This window comes from Cibotium barometz, chromosome 9 (genome assembly GCF_041138505.1).
Source record: "Cibotium barometz isolate CiBa-2024 chromosome 9, ASM4113850v1, whole genome shotgun sequence".
Lineage (NCBI taxonomy): Eukaryota > Viridiplantae > Streptophyta > Polypodiopsida > Cyatheales > Cibotiaceae > Cibotium > Cibotium barometz.
Window position 1 is genome coordinate 38568728 of NC_141054.1, and position 23086 is coordinate 38591813.

Consider the following 23086-nt stretch of genomic DNA (forward strand, 5'->3'; position numbering starts at 1 on the left):
GATTTCACAGAAAAGTCAAAGGTGCGCCATGCTAGCATATTTTTGAAAGGGACTGCTCCTCATTGGTGGATCACTGAAAAGATCACCAAGGATCCCATCTCCACTTGGAAGGAATTCAAGGATAGATTTTATGCTCAGTTCTTGCCACGAAATGCAGAGCAAACTCTCACTCAAAAGTGGGACAGGCTAGAACAAAGAGATAATGAAAGTGTGCAATAGTATGTTAACAAATTCTGGAAAGTGTTGCTGGAAGTGACTCCCTTCATGCAAATCACTGAGGATGAAAGAAAGAGGAAGTTTCGTTCTGGACTGCAACCAGCATATCGTTCGGGCATTGAATTGCACCCGAAACATACGTTGCAACAACTCACAGCTTCTGCTCTTGCTATGGAGCAATTGGTGCTCAAGATTAAGCAGGATCAAGGAGGTTCCAAGGGAAAAGACAAGGCTATCCAAAATCAGCAAAAGGGTGGACAGCCACCTAAAAAGAACTTCCGGGAGCCTTACAAGGGTGGTAAAGCTGAAAATAACACATCTAAAGAACAGGGCCCAAGGAAGAACAAATTCGGATTAACCCCGGAGCAAAGAGAGCAATATGCCAAGGATGGAAAATGCTTTTCTTGTGGTAGCAAAGACCACATGTTTGGACAATGCCCAGATCGCACATCAAAGCACGAGGACAAGCACACCAAAGCTAATGTACATGCAATTCCTGATGTGCAAGGAAATACAAGTCATGATGCAAAAGAGCGTATGGTTTGCAAGGCTTGGGAGAAAATCAAGGATCAGTCCGCACTCTTCATGTTTGATGACTGTGCAACTGACAATTTTATCTCTATGCAAATGGCAGCTGCATGGGGTATTGAGGTTGAAAACATGGGACCTCAGATTGAAGCCGAAGCTGCATTTATTGGTAAAGAGGTGCAGGTTACCCCTTCGATAGGGAAGTTGCGCATCCATATCCAGGGCTACCTTGATAATGAACATTTCCTAGTTGCTCCACTGAATGGATGTGATGTATTGTTGGGCAAGCTGTGGCACCATAGGCTTGAGCCCCGCAAAGACTACAAGTCCAATATGATTTCTTTTATGCATAAAGGCCGCATGCATTTTATTGATGCTGGTAAAGAAGGGGATTCCATCCCAGTTGTATCACACATCCAAATTAATAAAGCAATGAAAAAGAGTCTTTCAGCATACTTGGTTTTTGTGCGTGATAGTCTTGTGCCAAATCATCAAAATGTGGATGCTATGAATAATGATAGGCTGAATTTTCTTAATGCATTCAATGACTGTTTTGCTGACTTGTTGCCAGGTGAATTATCTCCCCAAAGGCCCGAAGATCACCGCATAGATCTTGTGCCAGGTAGTTCTCCACCTAACAAACCCGCATATCGAGTGAGTGCTGCACAACAAGAAGAAATCATGAAGCAAGTAAACGAGCTTTTAGAGAAAGGTTTGGTTCAGCCTAGTTCCTCACCTTACTGCTCTCCTGTGCTTCTTGTTCAAAAGAAGGACGGATCATTCCGTATGTGTGTGGACTATAGAGCTTTGAACAAGCTTACCATCAAGAACAGATTCCCAATTCCACGTATTGATGATATCTTGGATAAGCTTGATGGCTCAGCTTACTTTAGCAGACTTGATTTGAAGAGTGGTTATCACCAGATACGTGTGGTGTCACAAGATGTCCATAAGACTGCATTCAGGACAGCCTTCGGATTATATGAATTCTTGGTAATGCCTTTTGGTCACACCAATGCTCCTGCTACTTTTAATCGTATGATGGATAGGATATTCCGACCCCATCGCAAGTTTACAGGAGTCTTCTTTGATGATATCTTGGTTTTCTCCAAGAATGAGCAGGAACACCGAACTCATTTGGTCACAGTGTTCGAAGAGTTGCGGAAGCATAAACTTTTCGTCAATGCCAAGAAAAGTGAGTTTTTCCTTTCAGAGATTCATTATCTGGGTCATATTGTATCCAAAGATGGAGTTACAATGGATCCTGCAAAGATAGAGACCATTCGCAATTGGCCCGAATTGCAAAACATACATCAAGTACGTAGTTTTCTGGGATTATGTTCGTACTACAGGCGTTTCATAAGGCATTTTGCTATGATTGCCACTCCTCTACATGATCTCACGAAGAAGAAAACTGCTTTCAAATGGACTTCAAAGGAACAGGATGCTTTCTTGTAGCTCAAGCATGCGATCATATGTGGTCCAGTATTGATTGTTCCTGACTTGCACAAGTCATTCGTGGTTGAATGTGATGCTTGTGGTGATTGCATAGGAGCTGTCCTCAATCAAGAAGGGCATGCAGTTGCATACGAGAGCCGTCGTTTGCATGATGCTGAGCTTCATATGGATATCTATGAGAAAGAGCTCTTGGCTATAATTCACGTCTTAAAGAGTTGGAAACATTACCTTCTTGGGGCTGAATTTGTAGTCAAGACAGATCATCAAAGCTTGAGATACTTTCTATCTTAAACCAAGCTTTCAGAGAAAATCCTCATGAAGAGAAAACACGAATTTCTCTTAATAAGTAAGTGAATTGGGGTCCAATCAGGTGAAGGGACATGGGGAGATACCCATTTATGAGTAAAAGGGGAGGATCAGGTCCTGGACATTGAGTCTTGTCCGCCTCGGGACTTCAGTGAGTGTGAACTTGGAAGAGGTCATAATTTATAAGTGACTTTTGGGCGCCCAAACTTTAATGAAGTGGGAACGCACTCACTTATAAATATTGGCTAAGTCCTAAGGACTATTTGAGCCTAGATTGGGTAATACTTACCACCTGTTCACATGCCACACAACCATGTCAGCAGACAGTTTCACACGCACGGTTCACGGGCGGGCGTCCCCTAGCCCGGAACTACACATAGGTCATGCAGGCATGAAAACAGCATGCAATTTCATTTTGCAGGCAAGCACATAAAGATGCTATGCAATGCAGCATTGGCATGAGCAATTTTCGTTCATGAAACCATATAAGACCAGGCGTTTCCAGGCAAGTATACGCAATACCAGACCCAGTGGAAAGCCAATCCTCCAGGCGTTTCCGGGCATGTACACAAAGGCACAAGTCCCAGCGGAAAGCCAAGTCCTCCAGATATTTTGGGCATGAAAACATCAAGTCCCAGCGGAATATCATATCCAACTATACAGCATGACACGTGTCAATCACCTGCATAGGCATATTCCATAAGCCATGGACACCAATCCAATATGTACATAGTGTGAAAGCAAGAGTGAACCCTTTGGGTGGCCAAATGGTGACACTTTGTTTGATAATATGGGTACTAAACATGAGTTTTCATCAGCTTATCATCCCCAAACGGATGGCCAAAGTGAAGCTGCAAATTCAGCTGTGTTGGATTTATTGAAATGTTATGTGGCAGATCAAAAGACTGCATGGGAGAAGTATCTTCCACTTGTTGAGTTTGCCGCTACAACAATACGATCCATGCTTCCACAGGAAAGGCTCCGTTTGAGATTATTTATGGCAGAGTGGTATTGCCACCCATCCTTCGTACCAAGGATGAGATATTTGCAGCTGATGAATATGTTCGTGACTTGGATGTTGCCTTTGGTCAGGTGCGGACAGCCATTGCAAGATCTCAGGATAAGCATAAAATGGCTGTGCTGACAAGCATAGAAGGGACATGGAAGTCAAAGAAGGTGATTGGGTATTGCTGAAATTTGACAAGGCTAGGCTTCGGAAGAGGCCAGGACGAGAAGGATCATATCCTAAGCTTTCTCCTCGCTATTATGGACCCTTCAAGGTGATTCAGAAGCTCAATGAAGTGTCTTACAGGCTTGCTTTACCTAGTCATTGGAAGATTCACAATGCTTTTGATGTGAGTCTATTTTGGAAATATGTGGGGCCAGATCCTGATGAGCCTGTCACACAGAAGATCCCCCAGAAATCGAAGAGCTTGAGGAGATCCTCCAGCCAGAACAGATTGTTTTTCACAAGGAGAGAAAGCTACCTGCAGGAAAGCTTTCTAGGAGATACCTTGTGAAGTTTAAGAATTATTTGCCTATTGATGCCAAATGGGTAAATGAGGATTATTTTGCAGATTATCCGCAATTGTTGCAGGCATATCTTGAGGCTTTTCAGTTGAGGTCAACTCTTTAGAAGCCCGGGGGGATGTCACCAATTTGGCCGACCATTTGGTCCATCTCCAGTTTTGCGTCTCGTTCACTTGAGGCTAGGCCGGTGTCTCATGTGAAGAGGCCAGTATTTTGCTGACATGGACGGGAGCCAGACTAGTGCCACCCGTGTGTTAGCAGGATGGTGTCGTATGGACGGGAGCCAGACTGGTGCCACTCGTGTATGACCTGGACTGTGTTCGACGCATGGGAATGTCACGCCATGGAAGAGTCAGTATTCGTGCCTTGTTTTGCCTATGGGACTGTCACACCATAGGGAGGAGACTCGTGTCTGGAACTGTGTCTTACCTATGGGACTGTCACTCCATAGGAAGACCAGGTTTTTATGTTTTTATGTCGTGCCAGTTTTGTGCCGACAGATATTTTGTACTTGTTCCATGAACAGGAGATATGTCCATGTTACTATTTGCACATGCACACATATTTTGCATGTTTGAAACTGTTTTCGCATGACATGTATTTTTGTGTTTGCCTGCTTGACGTGTTACTTACTGAGCGGGGACGCCTGCCAGTGAGTCGTGAAGTCTGCTCTGTATTCTGACGAGTTTTGGTGCATGTGAACATGTGGTAAGTATGTCACACATGTTGTTTTAATGTTTCATATTTTAACCTTTTATTTTATAAGGTTTAATGTTCGCACACACTTAAAAGTGGGCACCCACTTAGGGGCCAAGGTGGGGAGTCCCACTTTAAGTGAGTGTGGGGGTGGGCATGGTCACCTACCCACACTCCTCACCCACATGCAAGCGTAGAGTAACTCCACCTTTAATTTTATAAAAGAAAACGTTCCCTTTCAAGCGTGGGCATGATTCGCTTCCACCTTACGTGAGACAACCGGCGACTCTCTTTTTGGCGCATGCTTTCATTCCGGCGGCTGCATCTGTACCCTCTGCTGCTGGCTGCGCCTGCCTCCCTACAGGGGCTGATTACTGTTGCAGGTGGCTGCGCCTACACCATCTTCCCCCCTACAGGACAGGCTGCGCATACCTCATCAGGCTGCAGCCTCAGGCGCCTGTGTACAGCAGCCAGGCGGCGTTTTTCTCACAGGCGGCTGTGTGCACCTCAGCCCCTTCAGTAGGCGGCTGTCACCTCCAAGGGCTACACTGCTGCGCTGCCTCCTCTCCTGCAGGCGGCTGCTTCTACTCCCATACAGGCAACTACACCCTCTACAGGCTGCGCCTATTTTACCTGCAGGGCTGCCCACCATCCTCATAGGTGGATGCCCCTTTACTCTTGCAGGCAGCGGTGTTGTCCACTTCCTTCATAACAGGCTGCTCCTCCACACCATCTTCTTCCCACGCTGCAGTCGGGTATCTTCTCCCTTGCAAGTGGGTACTCCTCCTCTCACAGCAGGCGGCTGTGGTCTCTTGCGGTGGTACTTGTCTTGGTGGTTCACCACGAGGCGACTGTGTCTTCATCAAGGTGCTATATATTCTAAGGCTATCTCTTGGTTTTCTACTTTGAAAGAGGTGGCACATCTTCTCGACTGGCATTCTACAAGGGGACTTCGCATCTCCTGTTTGGCTTTATCATACCACGGGTATTGGTTCTCTATCAGCTATCCACAAGTAAGTGAATTTCAGATTTAAGTAAAGTATTTTGTGTTTAAATCTGGTAATAAGGGATTCCCGACTCCCTATACGGCCAACACCCGTTCGGTGCCGGGTTTTCCAAGCTCTTTTGGAGAACCTCGGTCCAAAGTGCTGAGATCGGGAGAGCCAGGCGTTAATACGAGAGCGCCTGTTTGTGCGTGGTCTCGGAACACCAATGAGGCGCTCTCCGCGGAGTCCAGTGAAAGCACAGGACCGTAGAGATTGGACCACACTAGTGGTCGTTCTGCTTCGAGCTTCTACATCGAAATTCGACTTCGAGCCTATTTGTTTGGTACTGTTTTCATATGTACATGGACAACATCTGGTTCTTGGAACCCATGGAGCATTGTTTTCATTAAATACTCCCAATAAATATATATCATATATTGAGGGGGGGGTCGGCCCGTTCCGGCCCCAGTGCTGGTGTCCATCTTTCCATTTCATTTCATTTCATTTTCAAGTTGTGTTAAGTTGTCCATTTCAAATTTGTGGTTTTAAAGTTGTGCTATTAAGTGTGTGGGTGTCCAACGGAGTCTTTCCCTCTTGACGGGATCGGTTTCATTGGTATCAGAGCACGGTTGTTTCCCTCTTTCTAGTGGGAAAACGAACCTGTGTACTAGACATCCCGCTTTTAGCAAACTTTAAACACAATGGACAGCCAAGGCAACCCTTTGGAAGTGCCTAATTCGAGGTGTCCATCTAGTGCCTCTCGTGGGTCTGATGCCCTGCGAGGTAGACACAAGCCTCTTGAAAGGGTTATCGATAGTGAATCAAAGGGTCAACTGTCTCCAGGAAAGACAGTCATGCTTGAACAAGAGCCTGATGCTATCAGTGCTGAAATGGAACATATGAGAAAACTTTTGCAGGCTCAAGAGCAAGAGTTAAAGTTTTTGCATGAAGATCCCCTATTGAAGCTAGGAAGGCTTAGATGTAACTTTCGAATCAATGGCTCGTGAAGTGGGCAAGAAACCAAGGGAGTTGGCACTTGCCTATCTCCTTCGCAAAGGTGATATCAAAGAGGGGGATGACGGAGAGCTGAAATTCAGAAATCCACCTCGTTTGAAGCATGGAGATCCCGCATCTCAAATGCTGAAATCTTTTATGCAAAAGGAAGAGGTGACTGTCACCTCTCGACATGCATCTTCTCCACAAGGCACAAAGCCTGACAGATATATGTATGCCAGTGCTCATGGAGGGCATGAAAGTCACATGCATGCAAGACATGTATCTCATGGTGACAGGTCTGCTTCCAGAAAAATTTTGCCTTCTGAGTTGTCTCATGGAGAGACATTGCCATATGCAGGTAAGTCACATGCATCTGAGTTTCGAGTTCGTGGAGCACATGCCACCGTGCCCCATGAAACTTCTATGACGGCCCATGGAGCCCATGCAGATAGGGCTGCCCCGTTGGATAAGGGGAAAAGAAAAAGAGAAGACCATGAGCCTCATGCCAGGAAGCTCAAGGAATTCAAAGCAGGTGACAAATCTGTTAAATTTGATGCTTTTCATGGTGAACATGATGCTTCTAAGGTGTTAGCATTTGTGGCACAGTTCGACATTGCTTTTAGCGATGAGGATTTCACAGAAAAGTCAAAGGTGCGCCATGCTAGCATGTTTTTGAAAGGGATTGCTCATCATTGGTGGATCACTGAAAAGATCACCAAGGATCCCATCTCCACTTGGAAGGAATTCAAGGATAGATTTTATGCTCAGTTCTTGCCACGAAATGCAGAGCAAACTCTCACTCAAAAGTGGGACAGGCTAGAACAAAGAGATAATGAAAGTGTGCAACAGTATGTTAACAAATTCTGGAAAGTGTTGTTGGAAGTGACTCCCTTCATGCAAATCACTGAGGATGAAAGAAAGAGGAAGTTTCGTTCTGGACTACAACCAGCATATCGTTCGGGCATTGAATTGCACCCGAAACATACGTTGCAACAACTCACAGCTTCTGCTCTTGCTACGGAGCAATTGGTGCTCAAGATTAAGCAGGATCAAGGAGGTTTGTCCCAAATCAGCAAAAGGGTGGACAGCCACCTAAAAAGAACTTCCGGGAGCCTTACAAGGGTGGTAAAGCTGAAAATAACACATCTAAAGAACAGGGCCCAAGGAAGAACAAATTCGGATTAACCCCGGAGCAAAGAGAGCAATATGCCAAGGATGGAAAATGCTTTTCTTGTGGTAGCAAAGACCACATGTTTCGATAATGCCCAGATCGCAAATCAAAGCACGAGGACAAGCACACCAAAGCTAATGTACATGCAATTCCTGATGTGCAAGGAAATACAGGTCATGATGCAAAAGAGCGTATGGTTTGCAAGGCTTGGGGGAAAATCAAGGATCAGTCCGCACTCTTCATGTTTGATGACTGTGCAACTGACAATTTCATCTCTATGCAAATGGCAGCTGCATTGGGTATTGAGGTTGAAAACATGGGACCTCAGATTGAAGCCGAAGCTGCATTTATTGGTAAAGAGGTGCAGGTTACCCCTTCGATAGGGAAGTTGCGCATCCATATCCAGGGCTACCTTGATAATGAACATTTCCTAGTTGCTCCACTGAATGGATGTGATGTATTGTTGGGCAAGCCGTGGCACCATAGGCTTGAGCCCCGCAAAGACTACAAGTCCAATATGATTTCTTTTATGCATAAAGGCCGCATGCATTTTATTGATGCTGGTAAAGAAGGGGATTCCATCCCAGTTGTATCACACATCCAAATTAATAAGGCAATGAAAAAGAGTCTTTCAGCGTACTTGGTTTTTGTGCGTGATAGTCTTGTGCCAAATCATCAAAATGTGGATGCTATGTCTAATGATAGGCTGAATTTTCTTAATGCATTCAACGACTGTTTTGCTGACTTGTTCCGAGGTGAATTACCTCCCCAGAGGCCCGAAGATCACCGCATAGATCTTGTGCCAGGTAGTTCTCCACCTAACAAACCCGCATACCGAGTGAGTGCTGCGCAACAAGAAGAAATCATGAAGCAGGGAAACGAGCTTTTAGAGAAAGGTTTGGTTCAGCCTAGTTCCTCACCTTACTGCTCTCCTGTGCTTCTTGTTCAAAAGAAGGACGGATCATTCCGTATGTGTGTGGACTATAGAGCTTTGAACAAGCTTACCATCAAGAATAGATTCCCAATTCCACGTATTGATGATATCTTGGATAAGCTTGATGGCTCAGCTTGCTTTAGCAGACTTGATTTGAAGAGTGGTTATCACCAGATACGCGTGGTGCCACAAGATGTCCATAAGACTGCATTCAGGACAGCCTTCGGATTATATGAATTCTTGGTAATGCCTTTTGGTCTCACCAATGCTCTTGCTACTTTTAATCGTATGATGGATAGGATATTCCGACCCCATCGCAAGTTTACAGGAGTCTTCTTTGATGATATCTTGGTTTTCTCCAAGAATGAGCAGGAACACAGAACTCATTTGGTCACAGTGTTCGAAGAGTTGCGGAAGCATAAACTTTTCGTCAATGCCAAGAAAAGTGAGTTTTTCCTTTCAGAGATTCATTATCTGGGTCATATTGTATCCAAAGATGGAGTTACAATGGATCCTGCAAAGATAGAGACCATTCGCAATTGGCCCGAATTGCAAAACGTACATCAAGTACGTAGTTTTCTGGGATTATGTTCGTACTACAGGTGTTTCATAAGGCATTTTGCTATGATTGCCACTCCTCTACATGATCTCACGAAGAAGAAAACTGCTTTCAAATAGACTTCAAAGGAACAGGATGCTTTCTTGCAGCTCAAGCATGCGATCATATGTGGTCCAGTATTGATTGTTCCTGACTTGCACAAGTCATTCGTGGTTGAATGTGATGCTTGTGGTGATTGCATAGGAGCTGTCCTCAATCAAGAAGGGCATGCAGTTGCATACGAGAGCCGTCGTTTGCATGATGCTGAGCTTCATATGGATATCTATGAGAAAGAGCTCTTGGCTGTAATTCACGCCTTAAAGAGTTGGAAACATTACCTTCTTGGGGCTGAATTTGTAGTCAAGACAGATCATCAAAGCTTGAGATACTTTCTATCTCAAACCAAGCTTTCAGAGAAGCAGATGAGAATGGCAAACTTTCTTTCCATGTTTCATTTTCAGATTGTGCATACTCCAGGAAAGAAAAATGTGGTGGCCGATGCACTATCTAGGAGGTCTTATGTTGTTGCAGTCTCAGTGGCCTCTCATGGAGACCTATCTGCTATGAGAGATTTGTATCATTTGGATGCTGATTTTTGCCATATATGGACCGATTTGATGGCGGGTCATTCACATGCCTCTTATGCTATCAACGAGGGTTATCTCATGAAGGATAATTGCCTATGTGTGGTAAAGGATTTGCGTCCAAAGGTTATGGACGAATGTCACGCTCCACCTTATGCTGGTCATCGAGGTATTATGCCTACTACTCGCATGATTCAGAGGTATTTCTTTTGGCCGAGCATGCGTAAAGACATTGAGGCTTATGTGCGTGCCTGCATTACTTGCCAAAAGGTGAAATTTGACAGGCAAAAGCCTCCAGGTTTCCTTCAGCCATTGCCTATTCCCTCGTAACCTTGGGAAAGCATTACTATGGATTTTATTATGGACTTGCCTAGATCCCAGCATGGGAATGATGCTATTTGGACTATTGTGGACAGATTTAGCAAGCAAGCTCACTTCTTGCCCGTCAAGAAAACCATCAAAGCTGATCATATGGTAAAGCTTTTTCTTGCTACTATTTTCAAACATCATGGTATGCCTAAATCCATTGTTGGGGATAGAGATCCCAGGACTACAAGCCTATTTTGGAGGGCTTTGTTTGATAATATGGGTACTAAACTTGAGTTTTCATCAGCTTATCATCCCCAAACGGATGGCCAAAGTGAAGCTGCAAATTCAGCCGTGTTGGATTTATTGAAATGTTATGTGACAGATCAAAAGACTGCATGGGAGAAGTATCTTCCACTTGTTGAGTTTGCCTACAACAATACGATCCATGCTTCCACAGGAAAGGCTCCGTTTGAGATTATTTATGGCAGAGTGGTATTGCCACCCATCCTTCGTACCAAGGATGAGATATTTGCAGCTGATGAATATGTTCGTGACTTGGATGTTGCCTTTGGTCAGGTGTGCGGACAGCCATTGCAAGATCTCAGGATAAGCATAAAATGGCTGTGCTGACAAGCATAGAAGGGACATGGAAGTCAAAGAAGGTGATTGGGTATTGCTGAAATTTGACAAGGATAGGCTTCGGAAGAGGCCAGGACGAGAAGGATCATATCCTAAGCTTTCTCCTCGCTATTATGGACCCTTCAAGGTGATTCAGAAGATCAATGAAGTGTCTCACAGGCTTGCTTTACCTAGTCATTGGAAGATTCACAATGCTTTTGATGTGAGTCTATTTCGGAAATATGTGGGGCCAGATCCTGAGGAGCCTGTCAACAGAAGATCCCCCAGAAATCGAAGAGCTTGAGGAGATCCTCCAGCCAGAACAGATTGTTTTTCACAAGGAGAGAAAGCTACCTGCAGGAAAGCTTTCTAGGAGATACCTTGTGAAGTTTAAGAATTATTTGCCTATTGATGCCAAATGGGTAAATGAGGATTATTTTGCAGATTATCCGCAATTGTTGCAGGCATATCTTGAGGCTTTTCAGTTGAGGTCAACTCTTTAGAAGCCCGGGGGGATGTCACCAATTGGCCGATCATTTGGTCCATCTCCAGTTTTGCGTCTCGTTCACTTGAGGCCAGGCCGGTGTCTCATGTGAAGAGGCCAGTATTTTGCTGACATGGACGGGAGCCAGACTAGTGCCACCCGTGTGTTAGCAGGATGGTGTCGTATGGACGGGAGCCAGATTGGTGCCACCCGTGTATGACGTGGACTGTGTTCGACCCATGGGAATGTCACGCCATGGAAGAGCCAGTATTCGTGCCGTGTTTTACCTATGGGACTGTCACACCATATGGAGGAGACTCGTGTCTGGAACTGTGTCTTACCTATGGGACTGTCACTCCATAGGAAGACCAGGTTTTTATGTTTTTATGTCGTGCCAGTTTTGTGCCGACAGATATTTTGTACTTGTTCTATGAACGGGAGATATGTCCATGTTACTATTTGCACACGCACACATAAATTGCATGTTTGAAACTGTTTTCGCATGACATGTATTTTTGTGTTTGCCTGCTTGACGTGTTACTTACTGAGCGGGGACGCCTGCCAGTAAGTCGTGAAGTCTGCTCTCACACTTAAAAGTGGGCACCCCCTTTGGGCACCCACTTAGGGGCCAAGGTGGGGAGTCCCACTTTAAGTGAGTCTGGGGGTGGGCATGGTCACCTACCCACACTCCTCACCCACATGCAAGCGTAGAGAAACTCCACCTTTAATTTTATAAAAGAAAACGTTCCCTTTCAAGCGTGGGCATGATTCGCTTCCACCTTACGTGAGACAACCGGCGACTCTCTTTCTGGCGCATGATTTCATTACGGCGGCTGCATTTGTACCCTCTGCTGCTGGCTGCTCCTGCCTCCCTACAGGGGCTGATTACTGTTGCAGGTGGCTGCGCCTACACCATCTTTCCCCCTACAGGACAGGCTGGGCATACCTCATCAGGCTGCAGCCTTAGGCGCCTGTGTACAGCAGCCAGGCGGCGTTTTTCTCACAGGCGGCTGTGTGCACCTCAGCCCCTTCAGTAGGCGGCTGTCACCTCCAAGGGCTACACTGCTGCGCTGCCTCCTCTCCTGCAGGCGGCTGCTTCTACTCCCATACAGGCAACCACACCCTCTACAGGCTGCGCCTATTTTACCTGCAGGGCTGCCCACCATCCTCATAGGTGGATGCCCCTTTACTCTTGCAGGCAGCGGTGTTGTCCACTTCCTTCATAACAGGCTGCTCCTCCACACCATCTTCTTCCCACGCTGCAGTCGGGTATCTTCTCCCTTGCAAGTGGGTACTCCTCCTCTCACAGCAGGCGGCTGTGGTCTCTTGCGGTGGTACTTGTCTTGGTGGTTCACCACGAGGCGACTGTGTCTTCATCAAGGTGCTATATATTCTAAGGCTATCTCTTGGTTTTCTACTTTGAAAGAGGTGGCACATCTTCTCGACTGGCATTCTACAAGGGGACTTCGCATCTCCTGTTTGGCTTTATCATACCACGGGTATTGGTTCTCTATCAGCTATCCACAAGTAAGTGAATTTCAGATTTAAGTAAAGTATTTTGTGTTTAAATCTGGTAATAAGGGATTCCCGACTCCCTATACGGCCAACACCCGTTCGGTGCCGGGTTTTCCAAGCTCTTTTGGAGAACCTCGGTCCAAAGTGCTGAGATCGGGAGAGCCAGGCGTTAATACGAGAGCGCCTGTTTGTGCGTGGTCTCGGAACACCAATGAGGCGCTCTCCGCGGAGTCCAGTGAAAGCACAGGACCGTAGAGATTGGACCACACTAGTGGTCGTTCTGCTTCGAGCTTCTACATCGAAATTCGACTTCGAGCCTATTTGTTTGGTACTGTTTTCATATGTACATGGACAACATCTGGTTCTTGGAACCCATGGAGCATTGTTTTCATTAAATACTCCCAATAAATATATATCATATATTGAGGGGGGGGTCGGCCCGTTCCGGCCCCAGTGCTGGTGTCCATCTTTCCATTTCATTTCATTTCATTTTCAAGTTGTGTTAAGTTGTCCATTTCAAATTTGTGGTTTTAAAGTTGTGCTATTAAGTGTGTGGGTGTCCAACGGAGTCTTTCCCACTTGACGGGATCGGTTTCAGCGAGCTTAAGGCTTGACCGCACCAGAGAGGCTGAGCGTCGTCACAGGAGTGTTGCCCCTCTACAGAGACTCCTCGAGAGTCACCCGGACAGTGAGTGGGTGGGGGTACAGCTGGCACAGGCTCAACAGGAGCTGTGAGAGACTGAGGAGCGTAGACATGATTTCCTGTTTCACAGATAGGCGGCTCAGTGGACACAGGTAGGGGACCGAGTGACAGGGGAGTTCTTTTCGGTTATTGGTCCTTGTCATTCTAGAGCAGGAGTGCGACGACTCCGTAGGACCGATGACACTTTGGCCACGGAGCCAGACGAGATGAGAGAGATTGCTTTATAGTTTTACCAAGAGCTTGTGACAGAGGCGGCTCCCTCGTTGACTTGCATGGAGAACCGACAGCGAGTCTTGAGCTATGTTCGCAGGACAGTGACTGATGATATGCGCAGACAGCTTACGGCTCCTTTCACTAGTAGTGAGTTACATGATGCTTTGCATGCTTTGGCTCGTGACAGTTGCCCAGGAGAGGATGGTCTTTTGCCCTCTTTTTTCTTACGGTATTGGGAGCTTTTGGTGGAGGGGCTGAGGCTTGCCTTCCAAGAGGTGATGGACAGTGGTTTGATGCCTGAGGCTCTCTTTGAAGGATTGATTTTTCTTATTCCCAAGGAGGAAGGAGACTTAGATGAGCTTAGAGAGTGGAGACCGATCACAATCTTAAACTCAGCCTACAAAATTGTTGTGAAGGCCCTGAGTTTGAGATTGCAACCCATGCTTGATAGCCTTATCCACTCTACGCAGACTGGATTTGTCGTATGAGGGAGGAGCCCTTGGTAGTGCTATTGCTTGATTTTGAGAAGGCCTATGATCGGGTAGATTGGGCTTTCCTTGAGGCCACGATGATACAGATGGGTTTTCCTGAGCCTTGGATCAAGGGTGTGGCTGCGCTCTATAGATCTGCTCACAGCCAGTGACTGTAAAGTCGTAGAATCCGTCGCCATAACTGCTGTGCAAGAGGGCAATCCCAATGGCAATGTCGCTGTCTCCTGCAGGTGGCCACAGCCAGAACAGTCGAGAGGCCTGCCGCCATAACTAAGCCAGGTGTCCACAGCTGTGGCTCTGTGTGCAACCTAGCCACTGGAAGGTAACGGTACGCCTGGGCTGCTGACTACTCCAGATGCGCTGCCAGAAGGCTATCAAGAACTCTGCTGAAATGCCCTGCCGCCGCCAATGCTCAGCCACGGTTACGCTGACCTGTCGCTGGGCCAAAAGAATGTCTGCCAAGCCGTGCCGAGTACTGAAAGAAGGGCGTGGGCGGCCCCGAAGCAAGAGGGTGGGTCTCACCACTGCCACTCTCCTGGGTCCCACTGCAAGCGTGCCAATGGGCGAGACTCCCATGCCCACAGGCGCCACTCAGAGTCATAGGTGATGGACGCTGGGTCAGGGTCTACATGCCATATCTTGTCGCAAGCGCCCACGACTTGGATACGCTGGAAGACGCAGTCAACCACTAGCTCTGTCTCTGTCCTGACTTTGTGAAGCCGACCCCCCTCACCTACATCAAAGAACAATGTGTGATCCTCTGTGCAGCCTCTGACTGAGATGAGTATCTCCATGCGCGTGAAGGCTCCCATCCAGGTGGGAGGGGTCGGCTGGAACCAAGCCGTAGGCACTGCAGCCTCAATATCACCCACCATCTGCGGTACTCTCCTCATACCGGCCAGCCTCAAGGTCTGTTGCTCCGCAGGCAGGTGCCAAAATTAAATCCAATCACCCAAGCATCTAGCAGGCCCAGCGGCTTTGACTCCCCAAGAAACATGCTGCTTGGATCCAACCATGTGACCTCTATCTGTCTGAACCTGTGGATTCCAGACCAAGGGCTGTCTTAAGACCTCCTCAATGCAGGTGGGTGTAGATTGAATAAGGGCGGGACGTAGCTGCTCCCATATCCGCAACAAACTACATGCAAATCTGTCCTCAATCCTCCGCTTGTATCCAACTCTGCGCATCTCGGTGAAAATCCATCTGACCTCTGCCTGCCAAGGGCCTCCAGAAGCCGGAGTGCATCTGCCAAGTCTGGAAAAGAGGAGCTCCTTCCAAGGCGCCGCGCCAGGTGTTACATATCCGTAACACCGCTACGGGCGTTACCACAAGAGGGGACGGCCTCTGGCTCACCACCCAGCCATAGAGGAAGAATGAGGATTGCCCCTCATCCCCCAGGCTATATAGTGTGTGGACTGCCGTCCACACTAGCCTGGCCGCCCATGACTCCGCATGGGCGTCCTCTCCCACTGAACCCCGGACATGGCCATCCGGTCTGCCGTCGGTCACAGGCATTACAGCCTACGTGACATTACCCCCCTCTTAAGAAGAGTTTTCGTCCTCGAAAACAAGCTGGGGAAACCTTTTGGAAATTGCACTATGGCGTTCCCATGTTGCCACGTCCTCATCCCTATCTGTCCATGTCACAAGTACCTCCTGGTACACTTTATGTCGGGTTTGTCTGTCACGATACTCTAGAATCTTTTCAGGTTCATGTGGTATCTTTGGTGGCTCTATCAAGTCCACCAAAATCTCTGGAGAAACTGCGTTCTCTAACCCGTGAACTGATTTCTTCAGTTTACTGACATGGAAGACAGGATGGACTTGAGAACTCTCCGGTAACTCAAGTTTATATGCTACGTCCCCAATCTTCTTAAGGATTTTAAAAGGACCACAATATCTCGGAGAAAGTTTATCACACTTTCCCGTTTTCATGGTTTCTGGCTGCGCAGGAACCTTGAGGAATACAAAGTCACCTTTTGCAAAGGTCACCTTTCTACGTCCTTTATCCGCATAAGTTTCAGCGCGATCTTGAGTGCTACGAATGCTCCCACGTGCGGCTCTGAGCATATTATCATATCTTCAAGGAAATCCTTGACAGATTGAATCTTCTCCTTTTCTAGGCCTACAGCCACCATCGGAGATCTCGGTTGGAATCCATACATTAACATGAATGGTGTAAATTCAGTCGCTGAGTGTTTGGAGCTGTTATAGGCAAACTCCAATAAGGGCAAGTACTCTTCCCAATTAGATTGCTTCTTACTAACATAAGAACGCAACATATCCTCTAGAATTTGGTTAACTCTTTTAGTTTGACCATCAGACTCCGGATGATCTGCCGTACTCATACTCAGAGTAGTATCCAACTTTTTGAAGATTTCCCTCCAAAAATGATTGTTGAACTTTCTATCTCTATCCGACACTATATCTGCAGGCAGGCCATATAGCTTGTAGAGATGTTCAATAAAGAGTTTTGCCAACTCTGGCATTTTTACAGTTTTCTCGTGGTAATAAACTTTGCCATTTTAGTTAACCTGTCCACTACCACCCACACCGAGTCATTCCCTCAACTCGTCTTGGGTAAACCGGTAATGAAATCCATGGAAATGCTTTCCCATTTCCCTTGAGGAATCTCCAGCGGATGGAGTAGTCCTCCAACCTTAAGACGTTCATGTTTATTGACCTGGCACTTACTGCATTTCAGCACATAAGTTTGGACGTTCGTAAACAAACTAGGCCAATAAAACTGTCTTTTTACTAGTGCATAGGTCTTCTGAATCCCAGGATGACCCGCACTTGGACTATCATGACTTTCTTTAAGAATTTGGGTCCGAAAGTCACCAATAGTTGGTGCACATACTCTACCCTTGTAAAGTAAGTACCCGTCGTCAATGGAGTAATTAGCATATTTCTCTCGCCTCGCTACCCGTTGCACCTACGGCCAGTCTCTCCGGACTAGCATTACGTGCCGGCGAGGAAGGTGGGCACGGCTGTGACAAAGTGCGTACGCGTACAGTGCGCCAGACCTCTGTAAAGACAGGATCATGCTCACACAAGCCATGATTTGGTATTTCAACCAAAACCTTAAGGCAAATTTCATGCCTTGATTTTGCATCATGTCATTAGCACAGAAGCTAATGTATTGGAGAGCACTCTAGTAGCGCAAGTTCTTAGACTATGCTACTAGATATTTGTAGACTACGCTACCATGTTGCATCACCAACTTGTTAAAACTTCTCCTTGGAAAGCTCTACGGCCATAGGAGAAATAAACTAGAGCCAATCTAATCATGCATCACAAGGATCAGTTCCAAAGTTGAGAGATACTTTCTCTCTTAGAGTAACATCTTTGCTCTGGAATCTTGTTGAGTTTCTAACTACCATCAATCTACGGATGGTTAAACTCCACTCTAACTCAGAGTAAATGTAACTTTTGAAGATTTCCCTTCAAATATAACAATCAAACTTCCTATCTCTTATGCCATACTATATCTGCTGCGGGCAGACCATATAGTATGTGGAGATGTTTGATAAAGATTCTTGCACCACTACGGGTGTCTGGAGTTACATCCAATCACTTACAACTCTTTGTTGCTATTACCAGACACATACCTTCAAGTATTGTCTAGACTCACACAACTATTCGAGTTTATGTGATATTTGAGGATATCCCTCCTTTCCCTCAAGAAAGGTTTTTGTTCTCAAAAACTCTACTCTCAAGCGGACTACGCGCTAGTGTAATAGGTCCAAGAACAAATCTAGACCGTGTTTAATATCATATGTTATATTCTTGAGTCCTTCCAAGAAACTATTAAACATCTTGCAACGAAGATGTGGTATAGTGTCTACGCACATATGGTGGTACTATTAATAAACTGCTTTGCAACAGATCAGTGGTTTCACACTTGTAACAAAGTGCTTCATTGTTGCATATTACTACCCTTCATAAGCGGTTACACACTTAAGAATCATTTGGGTGGGTTGTACCATCTATCAAGAAAAATTCCAAACTACTAATAACCACATTATCAATCCACAGATAATGACTGAGCTTGCTGCGAAGCCCTAGGTTGCTAGATAATTGATGGTAATTACACAAGCCAAAGTCTCATTACATCATACATTCAATATAAATGCAAACATCACAGTTCTTCGTGATGATGAACTTAGGAATTTCATCCTATCCCTGTTTGGTGTTGGTATGAAGTATAACTATGAGAACATTATTTGCTGCCTCCTCATTATAGCGGCAAAGCTACCTACCCATCACAGGTGGCAATCTCTACCAAGCTATAACCAATGACAAGCAAATAAACGAGTACTCTTGTAAGAACTTTATAACCATATGTCACACCAAACTCATAATCACTACGGATTAAATGCCAGGGCTTGCAAAATTGAATGTTATCTGATAGGTAGAGGGGATCATCAAACTACGGATGACCTTGACAACTCACTAGGACTAGTGATGTGTAACTTTTAAGTTACTCCACTCTCCTTGCTTATTCCATACCATCGAACAAATCGGTCTCTCGATTTGAGCAACGTCAACATATTTATGAGTACCTCGATACTCATGGATTGTGGTTCGGTAATTTAAAATGTTGATCTAGAGTATCTTTCACTCGAGGATCTTAATTTTATTAGCAGCTATGTATTAGTAGTGAGTAACTACGTACCCACTATCATCACACTAGTAGCTCCATACTAGTCTGTGAGTAACTCCGTACCCAATGGCGTACCTCCCCCGAGTGGGAGTACCATATACAACCATCTATAACAAGATGCTTAAGTCACTTGCTGCTAAGAAGTGACTACACAAATTGATCCCTTCATTGCACATTGCAGTACAATTTCTGGTATCACAACACGAATTTTTGGACGTCCTTAATAGAGGTCAACTTAAAAACTAGTGCATAGGTCTTGTGGAGTCTTGGCTGACCGAACCACACCACTGGTGACTTCCTACAAAAAATGTGGCGCCGAAGTCACCACCTATGTACTTTAACTCTGTAAAGTACATGGTCTTCATCTATCATCTATGGAAAGTTGTAAAACATTCCTGCGATGGATTTTTATCACCCTAAAATTATTGTGCACTATTTTAGTGTGAAGAGCTTTTTTCCTGGGTACCATGGTTCACCCCAAGCTCATCTTTTGCTGAATTCTCCGATTTAACAAAAGATATGTCTGCCTCCGAACACTCCAGTTCAGCCCCAGACTTTGAGTTTACTTCTTAACACTCCGGTTAAGTCAAAACTCACAAGATACAGTAGGATTTACCGCTAAGCTCTCCGACTTAGTCTCCTATCCTAACTCAGCCCGATTTTATGTACACTACACGTGTCGGATCCGATACTAACAACAACCAGGCTCATCTGGAGTGAGATACTACTCACTATTGCCATGTAAAACCTTATTAAATCCTAGAAATGCTCCACTCATTTCCCAGGGGTCATACGACTTATAGGGTTTACACGCACATGAACTTTGTAAGCAAAATAGCCTGTCATGCAATATTACATTTGCTTATGTAGGAAAGTAATATATTTCCCAAATTCATATGGTAGCAACTAAAATGTGCTCACAATCGCACACTTATGTTGAACATAGGCAAGACTACGCTTGCAAATGCTATAGGGCGTCCCCCATGCATGAAACTGTCCAACCAAACTAGTCTGCCTGCTAACCTCTAGATTTAGATCACTCCGGAACTAAATCACTCTGTTAGCACTAGTACACCATCATGGTCTTGCTACCTAGAGCTTCTCCGAACTCTCTAACTGGGTTTTATCCCAACTTATGGCTATATTTGGTAATTTTCAAAGTTCAAATTTTATCTTGCACACTTTATCACTACAGACAAGTGTACATACAGACATGCCAAAGAGTCGAGTTACATGCACAAGCCTTGGCGTCCCATTCCACCAAGACTACAATCGATTCCGTGAGAATTTGATGTCCCATACCATCAAATTACCACCAAACCAATTGATGTGACATATAAAAAGGCTCTTTCCCCCCTCGAAAGATCACCACAAACTCTCGAGCAGTGGGATGTCGACGCATGGCAATAAAAAGAAGAGAAAACCATGCTAGTAAGTTTAAGAACAGTTCTCTTCGTCGATCAACTTCTATAAGGGCATTGAGCATTACATCTCAAGACTATATCCCTTCAGATTTACCTTTGATTTCTACAAATCAATCCTAAATTTGCTATTATTATCTAGGCGTCTGCTAATCCCTCAGATTAGTACTCCTAGATAAACCATTCAATTGAGTACTGCTAGCAGCACTGCTAGCCCCTTTATCCCAAGTAATACACATCTTAGGGATTACTTTTACCAGGCAATGTACGTGACTAAATCAAACTAGTCACTACTCTCTAGGTCCAAGTAGTGACACTATTTTGTTACTACCAACAAGGGCCAACTTGCCTCTACGGGCCAAGGCTCTCTTGTTGCTACAAACAGTAAGCAACTTGTTTGGACACAAGACATAACCACATCAAGACTACGCTTGTACATGGTTCTCATTTGCCAAAGTTTATCACAATCTTCTAGCAACTGTTAAAAGATCGTGAAGGGTTATGAGCACTACGGCTCAATTAGGCTTACCTAGATTTCTCGTGATAAGCACTTCGTCTAATTTTGGCACAACTGACGCCATTGCCGGTCCTCTTAGCCCAAGTAAAACACACCTCAGTTTTAGATTTACACTAGCCAAACTACGTGACTTTGATGGTCAATACTAAGTCTATGCTCAGCTTAAATTTAGTTTCTCTGAACCAAATGTGTGATCACCACATGTGCTACTTTTCGAGGCGCTACGGTCATAGACGTGTTCACTAGGCACAACGGCCATAGAACGGCTCTCTCTCGAAGAACTCGGCACTACGACCGTGGGATTTGTCTCTCTCTTAGCATGCGACGCTACGGCCGTGTGCACTGGGTCTCTTTCGTGGAAAACAGGCACTACGGCCACACGGCGCGACGGCCGTGTTGGGTTTGTTTCGTGGGGTGTACCATTGTTTTGTGTGTTATTTTTTTTTGCTACGGGCGTTACCACAAGAGGGGACGGCCTCTGGCTCACCACCCAGCCATAGAGGAAGAATGAGGATTGCCCCTCATCCCCCAGGCTATATAGTGTGTGGCCTACCGTCCACACTAGCCTGGCCACCCATGACTCCGCATGGGCGTCCTCTCCCACTGAACCCTGGACATGGCCATCCGGTCTGCCGTCGGTCACAGGCATTACAGCCTACGTGACACCAGGTAAGAGTCCTCGAACAATGAGCTTGCTCAGGAGCGCTCGGCTCTGGCAAGCTGGGTCCACAATCCCCAAACCGCCCAGTGCAGTCGGCAAAGTATTAACTGGCCAGGCAACTCTGGTTCGAGCCTGCCCACCATCTCTCCTAGACCATAGAAGGCCCTGATCAGCGCTGCACCTCACTGATACAGGATCCTGAAAAAATCCAGCAAGAAGTGATGTACCACATGGTGGCCAAGAGCACCTACCATCCGTCCTGCAAGAGAAAGTCTCGCGGAGCTCTAGAAAATAAGCTTCCGCCTGATGCTCAGAAGTAGGGGTGCAATCTGCTGCTCCACTGTTAGATCAAGTCCTACCTGGCAGCCCAGGTACCGCACAGCCCTGTCAGGGGGACCTACTGGAACTGTGTGCTAGGAAGCCACTGTGGTGGCTCATCCCCACTAACCCAAAAACCACAAGACTTGTGCCAAATAATCTTGGCACCAAATGCATCGCAAAACTGCTCAAGAGCTGTATGGAAATGAGTCAGATTGGCCTCTTGGCCATGCAAGTAGGCTGCTGTATCGTCTGCAAACTCCGAGTCCAACAACTCCTCTTCCCTCATCGGGAGACGGAGGCCTTGCAAACCCGTTTCCTGTGCAATGAAAAAAGAGCTCATCGCCTCAGCAAAGAAGAGGAAGAGCGTGGGCGCAACTGGGCAGCCGTGTTAGACCGAACGGAAAATGGAGAAGCGTTCCCCACGGTCCCCTGCCAACAGGGATTGAGCAGATCTATACGTGGGGTGCCGTCGCCTGGGACACTCTCTCAGGACTTGCGCTTGGATATGAGACAGCAGCTGATAGCCTTGCTCTTCAGGCTCAGCGGGGCCACCTTTCTCCCACTCAGGTTCCAGACTACAGCACAGCTACATGGTCGGGAGAAGGCGACCCCCGTTGGGAGCTTATTAGCAGCCTTGCACTCTAGTTTGTCTGGAGGGCGCGATGTCGGCGGATCTTTGAGGCGCGAGTAGTTCCACTTGCTGAGACTATTCGAGATTTCTGGCTGGAGCTCATACACACTCTTCGCATAGGCTCCAGGGCGACTCGAACTCCATGATCCGTCAGAGGCTTGCCTTCCTTCAACTTTGGAAGAGTGGCCCGTGCATGAGAGCATTGTGCGCTGGAGCTATAGGCCACCTGCATGGCTTTCCCCCTTCGCTTATATGAGATAGCGTCCGGGCCCCCTGGGTGTGTGAGTGGGAGAGTCTCCCTTTGTACATATTTATGCCCCGCTTGATCGGGAGGTTGTAGCCCGTTGGGCAGTTTTCTCTGATAACTAATGAAAGGATCTTTCTGTGGGAAAAAAAAAAAGTTGGCTCTCATGTTGTATGTTGCACTTTTGATAATAGAAATTAAATATAAACAAAATTTTGTTAGAAATATCATCATTTAAGTTCAAGAAATATGTCCACAAGATGATCATCAAGCATAACTGCATTTAGGT

The 23086-nt window shown here is 46.1% G+C and overlaps 1 pseudogene; it reads right to left on the reverse strand.

Moving 5' to 3' along the window:
* Positions 1-14854: 14854 nt before the first annotated feature.
* On the reverse strand, positions 14855-15616 carry LOC147635553 (uncharacterized; annotated as a pseudogene).
* Between the last annotated feature and the right edge of the window lie 7470 nt (positions 15617-23086).